Genomic DNA, 23,079 nt, shown 5'->3' on the forward strand with positions numbered 1-23,079 from the left:
TATGGTGTTCTTGAGTTCTTGAACTAGCTGCGGTGCATGCCTAGCCAAAAAGTCCGAATCCTTCCTCGGTATGCCTCGGGCCTCCTTTTATATGTCAAAGGGGCTGCCACAGTGGCACACAGGAGGTGGAAAGTATCTACAGTGTACAAGTCTATCCCTGACATCGTGGGACAAAACACATTTAATGCACTGCCGACGTGTCCTCTTTGTTTATTGGGGACGGCAAGGAAGCTCGTCTCGTCTGTCGCCGCCTCGCCTCGCTTCGACGCGCGTCCAAGCTAGCGAGGCATGCAGCGCCACACTGGCTGGCTGGCTGCTGCGCTGGTGCTATGGGAGGGTCTTCACGAAGATCTGCATGACACCATGCAGGTGCTTGCCTGGTTGGCCTAGAAGCTGCATGCTGCCACATAGGTGCGTGCCTAGTTGGCAGGTTGGCTACTACGTCGGAATGGCCAGCGAAACCTTGGTAAGTGCAGCCCTGGGTGTGGCCCCGCAGATGTCCCCAGCAAGGGTCTTGCCAGGGTCTTGTGGGCGTCCCCGGCAAGGGTCTTGCCGGGAGCGTTCATCTTCTGGTTCTCATCTAGTCTTGCAGGCCTCTGGTCTTCACAAAGATCTGGAAGCCACCATGCAGGCACCTCGCGAGCCTTGGTTCCAATGTTGTCGATGGTTTCGGAACTCTCAGGCTCAAGGGTGGTGGTCTTGCTGGTGTTGGGTAAGTTTCCCCAGCAAGGCCCTTGCCGGGGCAGCGTAGGTCTTCGCCGGCAAGGCTCTTGCCGGGGGAAACACACCTTACCCCTTTGCTCTTTGCGCCTCCGATTTCAGCGCTGCTCTGGTAGTCTTGTATCTCTGCTTCCTCTGCCCCGCCAAGCGTGGCCGCAGGTGTGGCGACAACTGTCCGTGCACAAGTAAAGGGGTACAAAAGGCCCCTACTTTTGTACACCAATAGTCTATCTCTGACATCATGGGACAAAACTCATTTAATGTGTCGCCGATGTGTCCTCTTGCTTTATCGGGGATGGCAAGGAAGCTTGTCTCGTCCGTCACCGCCTCGCCTCACGTCGACGCGCGTCCAAGCTGACGAGGCATGCAGCGCCACGGTGGTTGGCTGGTTGCTGCGCTGGTGCGGTGGCAGGGTTTTCACGAAGATCTGCATGCCACCACGTAGGTGCTTGCCTGGTTGGCCTAGAAGTTGCATGCTGCCACGTAGATGCATGCCTAGCTGGCAGGCTGGCTGCTGCGTCGGAACGGCCATGGGGCAGCGAAACCTTGGTAAGTGCGGGCCTGGTTGTGGCCCCGCAGATGTTCCCGTCAAGGTTCTTGTCGGGGTCTTGTGGGTGTCCCCGGCAAGGTTCTTTCCGGGGGCCCTCGTCTTCTGGTTTTCATCTAGTCTTGCAGGCCTTTGGTCTTCACAAAGATCTTCATGCCACCATGTAGGTGCCTCGCAAGCCTTGGTTCCAATGTTGTCGATGGTGTCGGAACTCTCAGGCTCAAGGGTGGCGGTCTTGCTGGTGTTGGGTAAGTTGTCCCGGCAAGGCCCTTGCCGGGGCAGCGTAGGTCGTCCCCGGCAAGGCTCTTGCCGGGGGAAACCCACCTTGCCCGTTCGCTCTTTGCGCCTCTAGTCTCAGGGCTGCTCTGGTAGTCTTGTCCCTTTGCTCCCTCTGTCGCGCCAAACGTGGCCGCAGGTGTGGCTACAACTGCCCGTGCACAGGTAAAGGGGTACAGAAGGCCCCTACTTTTGTACACTGACATTTTCCCTATATATTTGAAGGGAAAACATTGGCATGGTATAGGCTATGCGATGATATTATATCTTGGAATTGGAATCGATTGAAAGTACAAGTTCACCAAAAAAAATTATCCTATGCATCTAGTTCATCGTGATCGGAATTATATATATAATTTTTGGCCTCGTGAAGGAGAAAGTATCGCTCTAACTTGGGGGAGGCTTAAGTCAATGTTATATTCATGCCCGAACCATGAGCTCTCAAGAGAAATTATTATTCAGAATTTTTATGCTTGGCTTTCTCAAGATGATCGATCCATGCTCGATACTTCTTGTACTGGTTCTTTTATGAAGAATACTATTGAATTCCGTTGGGATCTTTTAGAAAGAATTAAACGCAACTCTGGAGATTGGGAACTCGGCGAAGGTAAAGAGTCAGGTATTAAGCTTAAGTTTGATTGTGTTAAATCTTTTATGAATACTAATGCTTTTCAAAAGTTTAGCACTAAATATGGACTTGACTCTGACGTAGTAGCCTCCTTTTGTGAATCTTTTGCTAATGATGTTGATCTTCCTAAGGAGAAGTGGTTTAAATATCACCCACCGATTAAAGAAGAAATTAAAGAATCAGTAATAGCTAAAGATGAAACTATTATTTGTAATGTTGATCCAGTTGTTCCTACTGCTTATATTGAAAACCCACCTTTCCGTGTTAGGATGAAGGAACATGCTAAAGTTTCAACTGTGGTCAATAAAAGTTATATTAGAACACCTAAACCAGCTGAACAAATCTAGGTAGAACCTAGTGTTGCTATGGTTAGGGATCTCTTGGTTGAAAATATAGATGGGCATGTTATTTACTTCTGCGATGAAGCTGCTAGAATTGCCAAACCCGATGAAAAAGGTAAACATAGATCTGTTGTTGGCATGCATGTTGTCTCAGTTAAAATAGGAGATCACTGTTATCATGGTTTATGCGACATAGGTGCTAGCATGAGTGCTATTCCTTTTACCTTATATCAAGAAATTATGAATGACATAGCATCCGCTGAAATAGAAGACATAGATGTTACTATTAAACTTGCTAATAGAGACACCATCACACATCTTGGGATTGTTAGAGATGTTTGTCGGCGTTCTGGGAACGGGGGTACCCAGACTTGCATGCCTGCGGCCCACGGCATAGCTCTGCTGGTGGGCCTGTACGGCCATCTTCACCAACAAGCATTCAAGACCCTCGCGAGGGGCCAAGCCTCGCGAGGCGGACGACACAAGACCTCCTCAGGAGCGGCCTCACCAGGTTGGCTCACGAGGGGCGGAGAGATCAAGGCAGGGCAAACCTCGCGAGGTTCTCGTGACGTGAGCCATGACGACCGAGACCAGGCGGGCGCCAGCACGCACAGCGTACTTGTTTCCTCTTTGGTGCTAAGGAGGCAAGCGCAGGCGCGGAGTACCGAGGCGTCAAGCAAAGGTTTCCCTATCAGTGCAATGAGACCAAGACCAGCAGGATGGCAAGACGGAGGTCACCATGGAGCCCAAGGCGGCGTCACCGCCAGAGCCTTTGGCAGGCGAAGACTACTTTGGTCAGGATAAGTTGTACTAGCTGTCCCCTTTCAAATTGGCCATTGTTGGCTCCCTTCTCGCTCAATATTTGGGAAGAGGACCTGGGCCTCTACAAATAGGACTGGCCACCATAGTAGGAGGCAACTGAGTCTGAACTAAGCCTCGGGCATCTGATCCTTAGCCAATCCTCACCCGTACACCGAGCACAAGAACACCTCAACCCCAGGAGGCTGTTCTTCCCCTTGTAACTGTTCATCCTCAGCCCGAGAGGCAATCCACCATCACCACACTGGAGTAAGGTATTACACCACAACAGTGGCCCGAACCAGTATAAATCTTGTGTTCTTTGTGTTGTGAGTTCGTCGAATTAGACCATGAGATCTTAGCAAAGCTAGGACGTGGATCGGTAGGGGGAGAACTTCGCACGCACCCCAGAGTTCGAATCTTAAGGGTTTTGCGGGAACCCGAGATCCGACATTTGGCGCGCTAGGTAGGGGTGCGCCGAAGCTTCCCTTCCGTCGCTCCGTGTCCCATCGCTTTATCGTCTCCATGGCGGACGCACGCCGCGCTCGCGCCGAGCTGCCCTCGCCACCCGCGTTGCTCAGACGGCTCCCGTCGGGGGGCCACCCCATCGTTCTCCGTCACCTACTGCCAACGCCGCCACCGGCCCAGTGGGGAACGAGCAACAAGCATCCTCGCTGCACCCCTCGGTGCGGCGGGATGGCCGCACCACCACTCCATCGCTGACCCCGGCCGGTTCGTCATCCCACGCTCGTCGTGCTCCCGTGGACGCGCATGCCGCTCTATGCATGGCACGCGAGCTCCTGCGCTACCGCCCCATCGACAACATCTACGAGGACTGGCTCGACCGCATCACCGAGCTTGTCAGCGCCGCCAGGGGCTCCCCTGCGCCGTCCCTCTCGCTGCCTCGCCTCCACCACCTGCGGGTGGCATGGCCCATGGAGCGCCTCCACCACCTCTGCCCCAAGACGGAGTCTTGGCACCAAGGCGCGCGGCCCCACGATGCGACCCGCCGCGTCCGGCGCCCGCGCAAGAAGGGAGAAGCTGCCAAGAAGTCCCTCGACCGCAAGAAAATGCTCCACCACTCCCCGCACCGCCACGCTAGGATTGCTTGCTGCGGCAGGGCCCCGCGCCGCTTGCCGTGGCAGCGCGCGGGCGCCAAGACCAAGCTCCACCTCCAAGATGGGCCCTAGTGACCACGGCCGGCTACCGCGCCTTCACCCTAGAGCTGCGTAGCGTCGCCTGGCTGGGCAAGTTCAAGCCGGAACTGCCTCCTCGCTATGACGGCACCCCCGACCTTGTGGAGTTCTTGCAGCTCTACGAGCTGAGCATCGAGGCGGCCAACGGCGACGAGAAAGTCATGGAGAAATGGTTCCCCATGGCTCTCAAAGATGGTGCCCGCTCCTGGCTCCTCAACCTGCCTCCAAGCTCGATCTCCTCCTGGGATGAGATGCGCAACCACTTCGTCGCCAACTTCCAGGGCACTCGCGACAACCCTCCGCCGTGGTGACCTACACCGCGTCAAGCAGCAACCAGGAGAGACCCTCCAGAAGTACATCCAGCGGTTCAACAACGTCCGCCTCAAGACCCCCAAGGTGACGGACGAGTCCATTATCTCCGCATTCTCTGATGGCGTCCATGATGTCAAGATGAAGAAGGAGCTCGCCATCCACAAGGAGCTCTGCAAGTCCCTGGAGCTGTTCAACATGGCGACCAAGTGCGCAAGAGCTGAGGAGGGGCGCCTCTCCCTCCTCGAGCTCCCGGCAGCGGACCCGGAGGAGAAGAAAGCCAAGGACAAGGACGTGAAGCGCAAGGGAGCATCCGTGCTCGCGGCGGAGCCGGATACCAAGTGCGGCAGAGACCAGCCCGGGTCATCCAAGAGCAGCCGGCCATTCTGCACCTTTCATAACCTGCATAGCCACAACACCAGCGACTGCCAAGAGCTCAGAGCCATTCGAGAAGGATGCTTCGGTCGACGCCCCGAGCGCAACGACCGGGGCTACGGCCGAGGACAAGGACGTGGTGGCGGACGCTGGGATGACCGTGGCCCGCGCCAGGAGTGGCGCGAATGGCCTCGTGAGGGCCGCTGGCAGGATCAGCCTAGCGAGGGCGCCTGGAGGGATCAGCCTCGTGAAGATCGTCCTCAGGGCAACGCCGGTCTTCCTCCGCTACCTCCACCACCAAGAAGGAATGACGACCACCACCAAGATGAGGGGGCTGGGGGCTTCCAGGAGCCGCGTGCTATCGCCTGCATCTTGGGCGGAGCTCAGGCCCCAGCCTCGCAGCGTATCTTCAAACAGTTTGCTCGTGAAGTGAATGCAGTCCTCACCAAGCTCGAGGCCACGCGCCCGCTAAGATGGTCCAAGTGCGCCATCACGTTCAGTTCGGCAAATCAGCTCAAGTGCGTGGCTACCGCTGGCTCCCTCCCGATGCTTTGTTCACCAGTCGTCAGCAATGTGCAAGTCACCAAGACCCTCATCGACGGCGGCGCAGGGCTCAACGTCATGTCCGTCGACATGTTTGACAACCTTCAAGTGCCCTACGACCAGCTTCGGCCCACCAAGCCTTTCTCAGGCGTGACCGACGGCTCCACTACCCCAATCGGGTAGGTCCGCCTCCCAGTCACCTTCGGAGAATGCAACAACTACCGCACCGAGCTCATCGACTTTGATGTCGCGCACATCCGTTTGCCATACAATGCCATCCTCGGGTATCCAGCCCTGGCCAAGTTCATGGCGGTGACCCATCACGGCTACAATGTCCTCAAGATGCCAGGAAGCGGCGGAATCATCACAGTCCCGTGCGAAGAATGAGACGCGGTGTGCTCCCTCGAGCGTGCCTTCCAAGCTGCAGCAATCGACGACCCCGACAGCAAGGGCGAGTGCCCTCCTGAGGCCACCCCCAAGAAGAAAATGCAGCTGCGCTGTGCAGGACCTTAGGAGGGTGGCGCTGCGAGCGGTACCTCATCAGGATCCGGGCCCGTGCCTGGGGCGCCTCCCTCCCTTGCATAGGAAGGCGCGCCCGGTGCCCTTCTCGGGCAGGGCTTGGGGGCTCTCCTCTGGAGGGCCTCAGACCTTGCCAACATCACGAGGGAGGCGCTCGGGCACCACTTGGAGACGTGCTTCACGACACGTTTCCCTTAGGAGAACACAGGGCGAGGAGCGCCCACCGCTCAGGAGTTCATCACCAGGACCACTCAGGAACTGCAAGACGCAAGGGCCATGCGCGGCGACCGCCGCTCACCAGGCGCAGCTCCCCATCCAGGCGAGGATGCCGGGCTACGCGTCTGCATCAACATCCCAGGGCTCAACAGGGCCGCATCTCAGGAGCTCTTCTGGCCTTCGCGCGTGGGACGCTGCGAGGGTCCACCGCACCGCTACGTTTGCATGCCTTTCGGCCTGCCGAGCATGGTGTCCGCCTACCAGCGCAACTTGCGGCGTGCCCTGGCATCCCACGAGGCCAGGCACCATGCCGTCCTGATCGAGATGTTGATGGTCCTCAGGAAACCGCCTGGACCCCCAGAGCCTCCCGAGGCTCAGGGCCCCGGTGGCTCGTGAGGAGCGACCCCTTTGCCGCGTACCTTCAGCTGCTCCGACAACCCTTCATCGACAGAACCAGGTGACATTTTCCAAGTTTATTTAGCTGGGAGCGCCCCCCGGGCTGCATCATTCCTAGGCTGCGTGGGTCCGTCCCTGTGGCATGTATCCCTTTTTTATGTCTTTAGCTTAACTTGCTGGGGGCGCCCCTCGGGCTGCATCATCCCCAAGCCGCTCAGGCCTGACCCAGTGGCATGTATCCTTCCTGCATTTACGTGAGCTAGTCTGCTTTCCATGCTTAATCTACCTATGACTATTACCTACTCGATCGTCACCCATCATGGGAGCCGCGCGCCGGCCGTCTTTCTTCAGGATCCTTCGCGTGAGTACGCTAAGCACGACGTCTGTACTCGGGCCCGTCCCTGCAGCATCGATAAATCTAGCGGATGAGCTCTGTCTGGCGGGCCGGCCCCGTTCACGTCACCTCCTGGGGCCGTTGGTGCTTGGCCTTCTCACGCGATAACCTTAGGAGATTCGTTAGGCGCAGGTTATCTGACCACCTCGCAGGACCAGCGCAGCGAACAAAAACCAAGACCAGGCGCAACCCGCCTTGAGGTAGGGCCTCGTGAGTCCCGCGCTGGCTCACGAGTGCCCAGATACACCTCGTCTAGCCCTGTCGTGCAAGCCACGTGTCAGGGCGGGGCTGTACACGCCCCGGGGGCTCTCCGAAGTAGGGAGTCCCCTCCCACGCACCAGTGGAAGCACCATGCTCCGCGCTGGCCGTCGACACTGCCGAGGAGCGGCTATGCCCGTGCACAAGCGGAAGCACTATGCTCCGCGCTGGTGATAAACAACTAAGGGCAGCCTCACGGCCGCACCAACCTCAGGGAGCCTCGGAGCTCAGTGTCCAGCCTCACCGTAACACCCTCCCCTGGGGAGAGTCGCACGAGGGGGCTGGGCACGGGGGCTGCGCTCGAGTCACGCCCAAGCGCACGCCATCCAGCCAGGTTCCCCGGACCTGGTCGTCGCGCGCCCCTCCCGAGCCGAGCCTCGGCAAGGGCAAAGGTATGAAGATTGTTTGCACGTCAAGGGGGACTCCTGAGCATCGCGACTCAGGAGCCTAACTAGTCATGTAGCCCCTCACTCCTTGGGTCCGTCCTGGTCTCCGGTCGGTCCAACGGTGGTTGAGGTATGCGCGGGGCCGGGCTCTGCCGACGTAGAACACTAATCTTATCCTCATGTCTCCTTCCTATAAGCTGTTTGCACGTCAAGCTGGACTCCTGAGCATCGCGACTCAGGAGCCTAACTGGTCATGTAGCCCCTCACTCCTTGGTCCCGTCCTGGTCTCCGGTCGGCCCAACGCCGGTTGAGGTATGCGCGGAACGCAAAGCAAATAGGAAGAAAAATCGCAAAATCTCATTCTCAAAGTAGATATTACAAGACATATTGTTCTCACAATATCAAACGCGAGTTTAACGCCTCCACGAGGCATGATGCATGCTGCAGGAATAAAACAGGAAAGGAGCCGCTGGTCATCCCTGAACACAATCGACGCCCGCGAGAGGCACTCCTCCCTTGATGATGTCGCCTTTGTCTTGGTCACCGGCCGGAGCTGCAGGAGTGGCGGCGCCTCCGGTCAAAGGCGCGGAAGCGAAGCCATGGAGGCGCGGAAGTGATACGTCTCCAACGTATCTATAATTTTTGATTGCTCCATGCTATATTATCTTCTGTTTTGGACATTACTGGGCTTTATTATGCACTTTTATATTATTTTTGTGACTAACCTATTAACCGGAGGCCCAGCCCAGAATTGCAGTTTTTTTGCCTATTTCAGAGTTTCGCAGAAAAAGAATATCAAGCGGAGTCCAAATGGAATGAAACCTTCAGGAACGTGATTTTCGAAACGATCGTGATCCAGAGGACTTGGACCCTACGTCAAGAAAGCTACCAGGAAGCCACGAGGTAGGGGGCGCGCCTACCCCCCTGGGCGTGCCCTCCACCCTCATGGGCCCCACGTTGCTCCACCGACGTACTCCTTCCTCCTATATATATACCTACGTACCCCCAAACTACCAGATACGGAGCCAAAAACCCAATTCCACCGCCGCAACCTTCTGTACCCGTGAGATCCCATCTTGGGGCCAGTTTTGGAGCTCCGCCGGAGGGGGCATCGATCACGGAGGGCTTCTACATCAACACCATAGCCTCTCCGATGAAGTGTGAGTAGTTTACCTCAGACCTTCGGGTCCATAGTTATTAGCTAGATGGCTTCTTCTCTCTTTTTGGATCTCAATACAATGTTCTCCCCCTCTCTTGTGGAGATCTATTCGATGTAATCTTCTTTTGCGGTGTGTTTGTTGAGACCGATGAATTGTGGGTTTATGATCAAGTTTATCTATGAACAATATTTGAATCTTCTGAATTCTTTTATGTATGATTGGTTATCTTTGCAAGCCTCTTCGAAGTATCAGTTTGGTTTGGCCTACTAGATTGATCTTTCTAGCAATGGGAGAAGTGCTTAGCTTTGGGTTCAATCTTGCGGTGTCCTTTCCCAGTGACAGCAGGGGCAGCAAGGCACGTATTGTATTGTTGCCATTGAGGATAACAAGATGGGGTTTATATCATATTGCATGAGTTTATCCCTCCACATCATGTCATCTTGCTTAAGGCGTTACTCTGTTCTTATGAACTTAATACTCTAGATGCATGCTGGATAGCGGTCGATGTGTGGAGTAATAGTAGTAGATGCAGGCAGGAGTCGGTCTACTTGTCTTGGACGTGATGCCTATATACATGATCATACCTAGATATTCTCATAACTATGCTCAATTCTGTCAATTGCTCAATAGTAATTTGTTCACCCACCGTAAATATTTATGCTCTCGAGAGAAGCCACTAGTGAAACCTATGGACCCGGGGTCTATTTTCCATCATATTAATCTTACAACACTTAGCTATTTTCGTTGCCTTTTATTTTACTTTGCATCTTTATCAGAAAAATACACAAAATATTATCTTATCATATCTATCAGATCTCACTCTCGTAAGTGACCGTGTAGGGATTGACAACCCCTTATCACGTTGGTTGCGAGGATTTATTTGTTTGTGTAGGTGCGAGGGACTCGTGTGTAGCCTCCTACTGGATTGATACCTTGGTTCTCAAAAACTGAGGGAAATACTTACGCTAATTTGCTGCATCACCCTTTCCTCTTCAAGGGAAAACCAACGCAGTGCTCAAGAGGTAGCAAGAAGGATTTCTGGCGCCGTTGCCGGGGAGGCTTACGCAAGGTCAAGTCAAGATTTGGACTCCCGACAGCGACCCATTTCTGGCGCCATTGCCGGGGAGGTCTACGCAAAAGTCAACATACCAAGTACCCATCACAAACCCTTATCTCCCGCATTACATTATTTTCCATTTGCCTCTCATTTTCCTCTCCCCCACTTCACCCTTGCCGTTTTATTCGCCCTCTCTTTTCCGTTCGCCTCTTTTTCACTTGCTTCTTGTTTGCTCGTGTGTTGGATTGCTTGCTTGTCACGATGGCTCAAGATAATACCAAATTATGTGACTATACCAATACCAACAATAATGATTTCCTTAGCACTCCGATTGCTCCTCTTACCGATACTGAATCTTGTGAAATCAATGCTGCTTTGTTGAATCTTGTTATGAAAGATCAATTTGCCAGCCTTCCTAGTGAAGATGCCGCTACTCATCTAAATAGCTTCGTTGATTTGTGTGATATGCAAAAGAAGAAAGATGTTGACAATGATATTGTTAAATTGAAGCTATTTCCTTTTTCGCTTAGAGATCGTGCTAAAGCTTGGTTTTTGTCTTTGCCTAAAAATAGTATTGATTCTTGGAATAAGTGCAAAGATGCTTTTATCTCTAAGTATTTTCCTCCCGCTAAGATTATCTCTCTTAGAAACGATATTATGAATTTTAAGCAACTTGATCATGAACATGTTGCACAAGCTTGGGAGAGTATGAAATTAATGATACGTAATTGCTCCACGCATGGTTTGAATTTGTGGATGATTATACAAAAATTTTATGCCGGGTTGAATTTTGCTTCTAGAAATCTTTTAGATTCGGCCGCGGGAGGCACTTTTATGGAAATAACTTTAGGAGAAGCTACTAAACTCCTAGATAATATTATGGTTAATTATTCTCAATGGCACACTAAAAGATCCACTAATAAAAAAGTGCATGCGATAGAAGAAATTAATGTTTTGAGTGGAAAGATGGATGAACTTATGAAATTATTTGCTACTAAGAGTGTTTCTTCTGATCCTAATGATATGCCTTTTTCTACTTTGATTGAGAATAATAATGAATCTATGGATGTGAATTTTGTTGGTAGGAATAATTTTGGTAACAACGCGTATAGAGGAAACTTTAATCCTAGGCCTTATCCTAGTAATTCCTCTAATAATTATGGTAATTCCTACAACAATTCTTATGGAAACTTTAATAAGATGCCCTCTGAATTTGAGACTAGTGTTAAGGAATTTATGAATTCGCAAAAGAATTTCAATGCTTTGCTTGAAGAAAAATTGCTTAAAGTTGATGAATTGGCTAGGAACGTTGATAGAATTTCTCTCGATGTCGATTCCTTGAAACTTAGATCTATTCCACCTAAGCATGATATCAATGAGTCTCTCAAAGCCATGAGAATTTCCATTGATGATTGCAAAGAAAGAACCGCTAGGATGCGTGCTAATAAAGATTGCTTTATAAAAGTGTGGTCTTCTAATTTTTATGAAAACAAAGATGAAGATCTAAAAGTTATTGATGTATCCCCTATTAAATCTTTGTTTTGCAATATGAATCTTGATAATGATGGGACTGAATATGATCCACCTTTACCTAGAAGGCATTCCAGAAATTCGGAGTTTTTAGATCTTGATGCTAAAATTGATAAAAGTGGGATTGAAGAGATCAAAACATTAGATATTAATGAACCCACTATTTTGGATTTCAAGGAATTTAATTATGATAGCTGCTCTTTGATAGATTGTCTTTCATTGTTGCAATCCATGCTAAATTCTCCTCATGCTTATAGTCAAAATAAAGCCTTTACTAAACATATCGTTGATGCTTTGATGCAATCTTATGAAGAGAAACTTGAGTTGGAAGTTTCTATCCCTAGAAAACTTTATGATGAGTGGGAACCTACTATTAAAATTAATATTAAAGATCATGAATGCTATGCTTTGTGTGATTTGGGTGCTAGTGTTTCCACGATTCCAAATACTTTGTGTGATTTGCTAGGTTTCCGTGATTTTGATGATTGCTCTGTAAACTTGAACCTTGCGGATTACACTATTAAGAAACCTATGGGAAGAATTATGATGTTCTTATTGTTTCAAATAGGAACTATGTGCCCGTAGATTTTATCGTTCTTGACATAGATTGCAATCCTTCATGTCCTATTATTCTTGGTAGACCTTTCCTTAGAACGATTGGTGCAATCATTGATATGAAGGAAGGGAATATTAGATTCCAATTTCCATTAAAGAAAGGCATGTTACACTTCCCTAGGAAGAAAATAAAATTAACATATGAATCTATTATGAGAGCCACTTATGGATTGCCTACCAAAGATGGCAATACCTAGATCTATCCTTGCTATTATGCCTAGCTAGGGGAGTTAAACGATAGCGCTTGTTGGGAGGCAGCCCAATTTTATTTTTAGTTTTTTGCTTTTTGCTTCTATTTAGGAATAAATATTTGTTGTAGCCTCTGGTTAGATGTGTTTTTATGTTTTAATTAGTGTTTTTGCCAAGTTAAACCTATAAGATCTTCTTGGATGATAGGTATTTGATCTTGCAGAAAATTCCTGAAACTTTCTGTACATGAAAATAATTCTTAAAAATCACCAGAACGTGATAAAATATTGATTCCAATTGCTTCTGATCAATAAAAAAATTGTCTAGGTCGTCCTATTTTGGCTGATTTTTTGGAGTTCCATAAGTTTGCGTTAGTTACAGATTACTACAGACTGTTCTGTTTTTGACAGATTCTGTTTTTCGTGTGTTGTTTGCTTATTTTGATTAATCTATGGCTAGTAAAATAGTTTATAAACCATAGGAAGTTGTAATACATTAGGTTTAACACCAATATAAATAAATAATGAGTTCATTACAGTACCTTGAAGTGGTCTTTTGTTTTCTTTCGCTAACGGAGCTCACGAGATTTTCTGCTGAGTTTTGTGTTGTGAAGTTTTCAAGTTTTGGGTGAAAGATTTGATGGATTATGGAACAAGGAGTGGAAAGAGCCTAAGCTTGGGGATGCCCATGCCACCCCCAATATAATCTAAGGACACGTAAAAGTCAAAGCTTGGGGATGCCCCGGAAGGCATCCCCCCTTTCGTCTACTTCCATCGGTAACTTTACTTGGAGCTATATTTTTATTCACCACATGATATGTGTTTTGCTTGGAGCTTCTTGTATGATTTGAGTCTTTGCTTTTTAGTTTACCACAATCATCTTTGCTGTACACAACTTTTGAGAGAGACACACATGATTCAGAAATTATTAGAATACTCTATGTGCTTCACTTATATCTTTTGAGTTATATAGTTTTTGCTCTAGTACTTCACTTATATCTTTTAGAGCATGGTGGTGGATTTGTTTTATAGAAACTATTGATCTCCCATGCTTCACTTAGCTTATTTTGAGAATCTTAAATAGCATGGTAATTTGCTTAAAAAATCCTAATATGCTAGGTAATGAAGATTAGTAAAAAACTTTCTTATGAGTGCGTTGAATACTAAGAGAAGTTTTATGCTTGTTGATTGTTTTGAGACATGGAGGTAGTAATATTAAAGTTGTGCTAGTTGAGTAGTTGTGAATTTGATAAATACTTGCGTTGAAGTTTGCAAGTCCCGTAGCATGCACGTATGGTAAACGTTATGTAACAAATTTGAAACATGAGGTGTTCTTTGATTGTCCTCCTTATGAGTGGCGGTCAGGGACGAGCGATGGTCTTTTCCTGCCAATCTATCCCCCTAGGAGCATGTGCGTAGTGCTTGGTTTTTGATGACTTGTAGATTTTTGCAATAAGTATGTGAGTTCTTTATGACTAATGTTGAGTCCATGGATTATATGCACTCTCACCTTTCCACCATTGCCAGCCTCTTCGGTACCGTGCATTGCCCTCTCTCACATTGAGAATTGGTGCAAACTTCGCCGGTGCATCCAAACCCCATGATATGATACGCTCTTTCACACATAAACCTCCTTATATCTTCCTCAAAACAGCCACCATACCGACCTATTATGGCATTTCCATAGCCATTCCGAGATATATTGCCATGCAACTTTCTACCATTCCGTTTGTCATGACACGTTCATCATTGTCTTATTGCTTTGCATGATCATGTAGTTGACATAGTATTTGTGGCAAAGCCACTGTTCATAATTCTTTCATACATGTCACTCTTGGTTCATTGCATATCCCGGTACACCGCCGGAGGCATTCATATAGAGTCATACTTTGTTCTAGTATCGAGTTGTAATCATTGAGTTGTAAGTAAATAGAAGTGTGATGATCATCATTTTCTAGAGCATTGTCCCAAGTGAGGAATAAAAAAAATAGAAAGGCCAAAAAAAGAGAAGGCCCAAAAAAATGAGAGAAAAAGAGAGAAGGGACAATGTTACTATCCTTTTACCACGCTTGTGCTTCAAAGTAGCACCATGATCTTCATAATAGAGAGTCTCTTGTTTTGTCACTTTCATATACTAGTGGGACTTTTTCATTATAGAACTTGGCTTGTATATTCCAACAATGGGCCTCCTCAAGTTCCCTAGGTCTTCGTGAGCAAGCAAGTTGGATGCACACCCACTTAGTTTCTTTTGTTGAGCTTTCATATATTATAGCTCTAGTGCATCCGTTGCATGGCAATCCCTACTCCTTGCATTAACATCAATCGGTGGGCATCTCCATAGCTCATTGATTAGCCTCGTTGATGTGAGACTTTCTCCTTTTTTGTCTTCTCCACATAACCCCCATCATCATATTCTATTCCACCCATACTACTATATCCATGGCTCACGCTCATGTATTGCGTGAAAGTTGAAAAAGTTTGAGATTACTAAAGTATGAAACAATTGCTTGGCTTGTCATCGGGGTTGTGCATGATGAGGGCATTCTTGTGTGACGAAAATGGAGCATGACTAAACTATATGATTTGTAGGGATGAACTTTCTTTGGCCATGTTATTTTGAGAGGACATAATTGCTTAGTTAGTATGCTTGAAGTATTATTATTTTTATGTCAATATTGAACTTTTATCTTGAATCTTTCAGATTTGAATATTCATACCACAATTAAGAAGAATTACATTGAAATTATGCCAAGTAGCATTCCACATCAAAGATTCTGTTTTTATCATTTACCTACTCGAGGACGAGCAGGAATTAAGCTTGGGGATGCTTGGTACGTCTCCAATGTATGTATAATTTTTTATTGCTCCATGCTATATTATCTTCTGTTTTGGACATTATTGGGCTTTATTATACACTTTTATATTATTTTTGGGACTAACCTATTAACGGGAGGAATTAAGCTTGGGGATGCTTGGTACGTCTCCAACGTATGTATAATTTTTTATTACTCCATGCTATATTATCTTCTGTTTTGGACATTATTGGGCTTTATTATACACTTTTATATTATTTTTGGGACTAACCTATTAACGGGAGGCCCAGCCCAGTATTGCTGTTTTTTGCCTATTTCAGAGTTTCGCAGAAAAAGAATATCAAACGGAGTCCAAACGGAATGAAACCTTCGGGAACGTGATTTTCGGAACGAACGTGATCCAGAGGACTTGGACCCTACGTCAAGAAAGCTACCCGGAAGCCACGAGGTAGGGGGCGCGCCTACCCCCTGGGCGCGCCCTCCACCCTCGTGGGCCCCACGTTGCTCCAGCGACGTACTCCTTCCTCCTATATATACCTACGTACCCCCAAACTACCAGATACGGAGCCAAAAACCTAATTCCACCACTGCAACCTTCTATACCCGTGAGATCCTATCTTGGGGCCTGTTCCGAAGCTCCGCCGGAGGGGGCATCGATCACGGAGGGCTTCTACATCAACACCATAGCCTCTTCGATAAAGTGTGAGTAGTTTACCTCAGACCTTCGGGTCCATAGGTATTAGCTAGATGGCTTCTCTCTCTTTTTGGATCTCAATACAATGTTCTCCCCCTCTCTTATGGAGATCTATTCGATGTAATCTTCTTTTGCGGTGTGTTTGTTGAGACCCATGAATTGTGGGTTTATGATCTATGAACAATATTTGAATCTTCTGAATTCTTTTATGTATGATTGGTTATCTTTGCAAGCCTCTTCGAATTATCAGTTTGGTTTGGCCTACTAGATTGATCTTTCTTGCAATGGAAGAAGTGCTTAGCTTTGGGTTCAATCTTGCGGTGTCCTTTCCCAGTGACAGTAGGGGCAGCATGGCACGTATTGTATTGTTGCCATCGAGGATAACAAGATGGGGTTTATATCATATTGCATGAGTTTATACCTCTACATCATGTCATCTTGCTTAAGGCGTTACTCTGTTCTTATAAACTTAATACTCTAGATGCATGCTGGATAGCGGTCGATGTGTGGAGTAATAGTAGCAGATGCAGGCAGGAGTCGGTTTACTTGTCTTGGACGTGATGCCTATATACATGATCATACCTAGATATTCTCATAACTATGCTCAATTCTGTCAATTGCTCAACAGTAATTTGTTCACCCACCGTAAATACTTATGCTCTCAAGAGAAGCCACTAGTGAAACCTATGGCCCCGGGGTCTATTTTCCAGCATATTAATCTTCCAACACTTAGCTAATTTCGTTGCCGTTTATTTTACTTTTCATCTTTATCATAAAAATACCAAAAATATTATCTTATCATATCTATCAGGTCTCACTCTCGTAAGTGACCGTGTAGGGATTGACAACCCCTTATCGCGTTGGTTGCGAAGATTTATTTGTTTGTGTAGGTGCGAGGGACTCGTGTGTAGCCTCCTACTGGATTGATACCTTGGTTCTCAAAAACTGAGGGAAATACTTACGCTACTTTGCTGCATCACCCTTTCCTCTTCAAGGCAAAACCAACGCAGTGCTCAAGAGGTAGCACAGAGCCTCCACCTGACCTTTCACGGCCTCGGCAGCAGCCGTGTAGTGTTTGTCAGCCACAGGCTCCAGCAGCTCGTCAAGATGAGTGCTGGGGTCACGAAGGTGCAGATGGCTAAAGACACACGTCAGCGCAACTCAAGGAAGGACACGAGCCTCTGCCTCTGCCATGGGACTGATGCCCTCCACGACTTCCTCGAGCGCCTTCACCAAGAAGGGAAGCAGCTGGGCGGGGCCATCCTCGTCGGTGGTCAGCAGCCTCTCCAAGCCCTTCTCGTAGAGTGCCTTCAGCGCCACGCGAGACCTCTTCTTGGGAAGCGCCCTCAGCGAGGATCTTCGCCTTGGCGTCGAGATCGACCTTCTTCGCCTCCACCTTCCGCTTTAGCTCCTCCAGTCAGCCACGTTCGGCGGCCTGCGTCTTCGCCAGCTCCCCCAGCTCGGTGTCGCGGTTCTTTATGGCGTCCTCGCGAGCCCTCATCTCCTCCTCCTTCGCCCGGCGGCCGCGAGCTTCTTCTGTGTGCTCATCTCGCAGGCCCTTCAGCTCGTCCTCCAGCGCCCCTCAGTGGTCGTGGGCAGCCTTGGCATCCTTCAGCGCCGCCTCGTGATCGGCACAGCCTGTATGGCGGCTCGCTTCTCCTTCTCGGAGGCTGTTGCGGCCTGGTTCAGCATCGCTCAGACCGCCGCGTCAAACTGAAGCCAGCCGGATGCCAGCTCCAGGCGCCCGGCTACCAGGCGCGGATCCGCGCCCAGGAGATCTTCCCGCAGGTGGGTCATCTCTGAAAGGGCACACTCTAAGACAGCGGAGGAGGCAGAAGAACCTGGGAACGATGGCGCGGCAGGAGAAGGACGGGACACCGTCACCAGGGCCTGGGAGACCAAGGGCTCCTGAGCCTTTGGGAGCTCAGCAGCTGAGGCGGACATCGGTACTTCTAGAGCCAGCAGGACCTCGGGGGCTGACTCCTCGTGACGACGCCCCTCCTGGTCTCGTGAGGGCGACCGGGTCGGGGAGGTGCGAGTGCTGTCGCCTCCTTACTTCGCGCAGGGGGCGCGGCCGCTGCATCCCCCTTTCTCTTCTTCGCCGAAGGCAGCGGCCTGGTCAACCAAGGACGAATGTCAGGAGGCAGTAGCATAAGCAAGGGCAAGATGGAGCTCGAGCACTTACTGGTCCACCGCGGCGTAGTCCACCCTCCGCTTGGTGAGCTTGAAGCCTGAGAGCCTCTAGGCCTTGGGTGTGGGCGCGCAGGCTCCGGGAGCAGAAAACGACGCAGCATAGGGGCTGGAAGCAGCTCCAGGCGGCGCCAAGGCAGGAGTAACGTCTCGAGGGACCAGCGACGATCTGCCCCTTGTTGGGATGACCGGCAGCTCCCCCTTCTCCTGGCGGGCGTCGGCCTCGGCGTCGTCAGGAAGGGCATGGAGGATGTCAGCTTTGCTCGAGGGGGTGGTCTCCCCCATCCCTTCGGGGGTCACCTCCGAGTCTTCCTCCTCCCCCTCTTCCTCCCCATGGGACTCGTCAGAAGACACCTCCACCGACTTCGGTGCCGCAGAGGCCCTGGTAGGCGCTGGCGGCACCAGCCCGCCACCGTCAAAAGTCAGCCTGGAAGCCACGATCTGCTCCCAGTCGCTGCGGCGGAACAGGGGAACAAAGGCGCTCGGCGGGTACTCTTGGTTGTCCCCGACCAAGAGGCGCAAAACTGCGGACAGATCATCGTCAGGCAAGGCCTCCGGGCTTAGGCGAATCTTTTCCTCCTCATCTCCAAGCCTCCATAGGGGGCGCGCACGCGCCTGAAGTGGAGCAACGCACAATGTCAAGAATTCCCTCAGGAGCATGGCCCCTGTTACTTTGGCCGCCCTCGCATTGTCTGGCTTCAAGTCGGCCTTCATCTGCTCCAACACCGACGATGCCCACTCATCAGTAAGCTTCGTGCAAAACCACCCCTTGTCGGACTGGGGCATCTCCGTCGGCAGCGCCAAGCGCGGGTGGACGCACTTGGCACCCATCATGACCCATTTGTCCCTGAGGTTGTCGGCCTTCTTCCCGGTATTCGAGATCGAGTTGGCCTTGCCGGCCACGATGAAATTGGCACACCCAGAGATATGACCCTCGCTGAGGCGGAGGAAGAAGAAGTGGCGTACAAGAGCCACGGACGGCATCACGCCGAGGTACGCCTCGCAACAGTAGGCGAAGATGGACAGGAGAAGGATGGAGTTGGGATGAAGATGCAGCGCATACAGCCCGTAGTGGCCAAGGACCTCGTAGAAGAAGTCAGAAAAGGGGGGGACCAGCCCCGCGGCGATGCTACTCGTGAAGAAGGGGGAAAAGGTACTCCCCTCAGGTTCCGGCGTGTCGGAGGCAACCCGGAGCTCCGTCTTCCCCCTCTCGTTGCTCTCCGCCGCCGTCAGCAAGCGCGTGGCGGCGAAACTCTTCTCCGAGACGTTGGGCGCGTCGAGAGCTGGTTCGTACAAAGCCGGCGACGAGGAGGGCTTGACCTTGCGCGGCGCCATTGGTCGCTGATGCGATGGAGGATGGAAGCGGATCTGGGGATTTCGGAGGCATGGCACAAGAAAGGGGATCTGAGCAGGGCAAAAGAAATCAATGAAGCCAAGCGCTGGCCTTTTGACAGTCGGGCAGTTGCCGAGGCAGCATGGGGAAGTGGAGACGCCCACGTCCAATCAACCGCCACGCGTCGACCAAGGTCGCGGGCTATTGGGGCCCGTGGCGCTCCGCACTTGACCTTTGGCTTCGCCGCGAAGCCAAGCCCGAGTGCGCCTTGGGCCCGGGGCTACTGTCGACGTTCTGGGAACGGGGGTCCCCAAACTTGCCTGCCTGTGGTCCATGCCGTGGCTCTGTTGGTGGGCCCGTATGGCCCATCTTCACCAACAAGCATTCAAGGCCCTCGCGAGGGGCCAAGCCTCGCGAGGCAGACGACACAAGACCTCCTCCGGAGCGTCCTCACCAGGTTGGCTCACGAGGGGCGAAGAGATCAAGGCAGGGCAAACCTCGCGAGGTTCTCGTGACATGAGCCATGACGACCGAGACCAGGAGGGCGCCAGCGCGCACAGCGTACTTGTTTCCTCTTTGGTGCTAAGGAGGCAAGCACAGGCGCAGAGTACCGAGGCGTCAAGCAAAGGTTTCCCTATCAGTGCAAAGAGACCAAGACCAGTAGGACGGCAAGACGGAGGTCACCATGGGGCCCAAGGTGGCGCCACCGCCAGAGCCTTTGGTAGGCGAAGACTACTTTTGTCCGGATAAGCTGTACTAGCTGTCCCCTTTCAAATTGGCCGTTGTTGGCTCCCTTCCCGCTCAATATTTGGGAACAGGACCTGGGCCTCTATAAATAGGACTAGCCACCACAGTAGGAGGCAAGTGAGCCTGAACTAAGCCTCGGGCATCTGATCTTTAGCCAATCCTCACCCGCACACTGAGCACAAGAACACCTCAACCTCAGGAGGTTGTTTCCTTGTAACTGTTCATCCTTAGCCCGAGAGGCAATCCACCACCACCACACTGGAGTAGGGTATTACACCACAACGATGGCCCGAACCAGTATAAATCTTGTGTTCTTTGTGTTGCGAGTTCGTCGAATTAGACCTTGAGATATTAGCAAAGCTAGGACGTGGATCGGTAGGGGGAGAACTTCGCGCGCACCACAGAGTTCGAACCTTAAGGGTTTGCCGGAACCCGAGATCCGACAATGTTGAAGTTTTGTGAGGGAAAATAAAATACCCTACTGATTTTCTTGTTCTTGGTTCCCCACAAGATGACTTTTGTCCCATTATCTTTGGTAGACCTTTCTTGGACACCGTTAATGCTAAAATAGATTGTGAGAAACAAACTGTCAGTGTTAGTTTTGGTGATGAAATAATTGGTCTTGCTTCTATTGCTGTACCTCCTACTGATCCTTTAGAACAACATCTACTAGACCATGAGAATGATATACATATGCATGAAAGAAATGAGATAGATAAGATTTTATTTAAACAACGTCCTCTGCTTAAACACAATTTGCCTATTGAAACTCTAGGAGTTCCTCCTCTACCTAAAGGTGATCCTGTGTTTGAATTAAAATAATTGCCAGACACTTTGAAATATGCTTATCTTGATGAGAAGAAGATATATCCTGTTATTATTAGTGCTAACCTTTCAGGGCATGAAGAAGAAAGATTATTGAAAGTTCTAAGGAAGCACCGAGCTGCTATTGGATATACACTCTTGATGATCTTAAGGGCATTAGTCCAACTCTATGTCAGCACAAGATTAATATAGAACCTGGTGCTAAACCCGTTGTTGATCACCAACGTCGGTTAAATCCGAAGATGAAAGAAGTGGTAAGAATGGAGATATTAATACTTCTGGAAGCAGGTATAATCTATCCTATAGCTGATAGTAGATGGGTAAGTCATGTTCATTGTGTCCTCAAGAAAGGAGGTATTACTATTGTTCCTAATGATAAGAATGAACTTATTCCGCAAAGAATTGTTACAGGCTATAGAATGGTAATTGATTTTAGAAAATTAAACAAAGCAACTAGAAAAGATCATTACCCGCTACCTTTTATTGATCAGATGCTAGAAAGATTGTCTAAGCACACACATTTTTGCTTCCTTGATGGATATTCTGGTTTTTCACAAATACCTGTTTCTCAACCTGATCAAGAAAAGACCACTTTTACTTGTCCATTTGGAACTTACGCTTATAGACATATGCCTTTTGTTTTATGCAATGCACCTGCTACCTTTCAAAGATGTGTGACTGCTATATTCTCTAACTTTTGTGAAAAGATTGTTGAGGTTTTCATGGATGATTTTTCTGTTTATGGGAAGTCTTTTGATGATTGTTTAAGCAATTTTGATCAAGTTTTGCAGAGATGTGAGCAAACAAATCTTGTCTTGAATTGGGAGAAGTGCCACTTTATGGTTAACAAAGGTATTGTATTGGGCCATAAAATTTCTGAAAGAGGTATTGAGGTGGACAAAGCTAAGGTTGATGCAATTGAGAAAATGCCATGTCCTAAAGATATCAAAGGTATTCGTAGTTTCCTTGGTCATGCTGGTTTCTATAGGAGATTTATCAAAGAGTTTTCTAAAATTTCTAGGCCTCTTACAAATCTTTTGCAAAAGGATATTCCTTTTGTTTTTGACGATGATTGTTTAGAAGCCTTCGAAACACTCACGAAAGCCTTAATTTCTGCACCTATTGTTCAACCACCTGATTGGAACTTGCCTTTCAAAATTATGTGTGATGCTAGTGATTATGTTGTTGGTGATGTTCTAGGACAAAGAGTTCATAAGAAACTGAATGTTATTCACTACGCAAGTAAAACTCTGGACAGTGCACAAAGAAATTATGCTACTACCAAAAAAGAATTTCTAGCAGTGGTGTTTGCTTGTGATAAATTTAGATCCTATATCGTAGATTCAAAAGTAATTGTTCACACTGATCATGCTGCAATAAAGTATCTTATGGAAAATAAAGATGCCAAACCTAGGCTTATTCAATGGGTTCTCTTGCTACAAGAATTTGATTTGTATATCATTGATAGAAAAGGAGCGGAGAACTCCGTGGCTGATAACTTGTCTAGGCTTGAAAATGTTCTTGATGACCCACAACCTATTAATGATAGCTTTCCTGATGAGCAGTTAGCTGCAATAAATGTTTCTCATAATACTCCTTGGTATGCGGACTATGCTAATTACATTGTTGCTAAATATTTACCGCCTAGTTTCACATACCAACAGAAGAAAAAATTCCTCTATGATTTAAGACATTACTTTTGGGATGACCCACATCTTTATAAATAAGGAGTAGATGGTATTATTAGGCATTGTGTACCTGACCATGAACAGGGACAAATCCTATGGAAATGTCACTCCGAAGCTTATGGAGGACATCATGCGGGAGACTAACTGCTCACAGGGTATTGCAATCTGGGTTTAATTAGTTCATCATATCTTGTGATGGATGTCAAAGAATAGGTAATATCGGTAAGCGTCAAGAAATGCCTATGAATTATTCACTTGCTATTGAACCATTTGATGTTTGGGGATTTGACTACATGGGACCTTTTCCTTCCTCTAATGGGTATACTCGTATCTTGGT

This window comes from Triticum aestivum, chromosome 2D, assembly GCF_018294505.1.
Source record: "Triticum aestivum cultivar Chinese Spring chromosome 2D, IWGSC CS RefSeq v2.1, whole genome shotgun sequence".
Lineage (NCBI taxonomy): Eukaryota > Viridiplantae > Streptophyta > Magnoliopsida > Poales > Poaceae > Triticum > Triticum aestivum.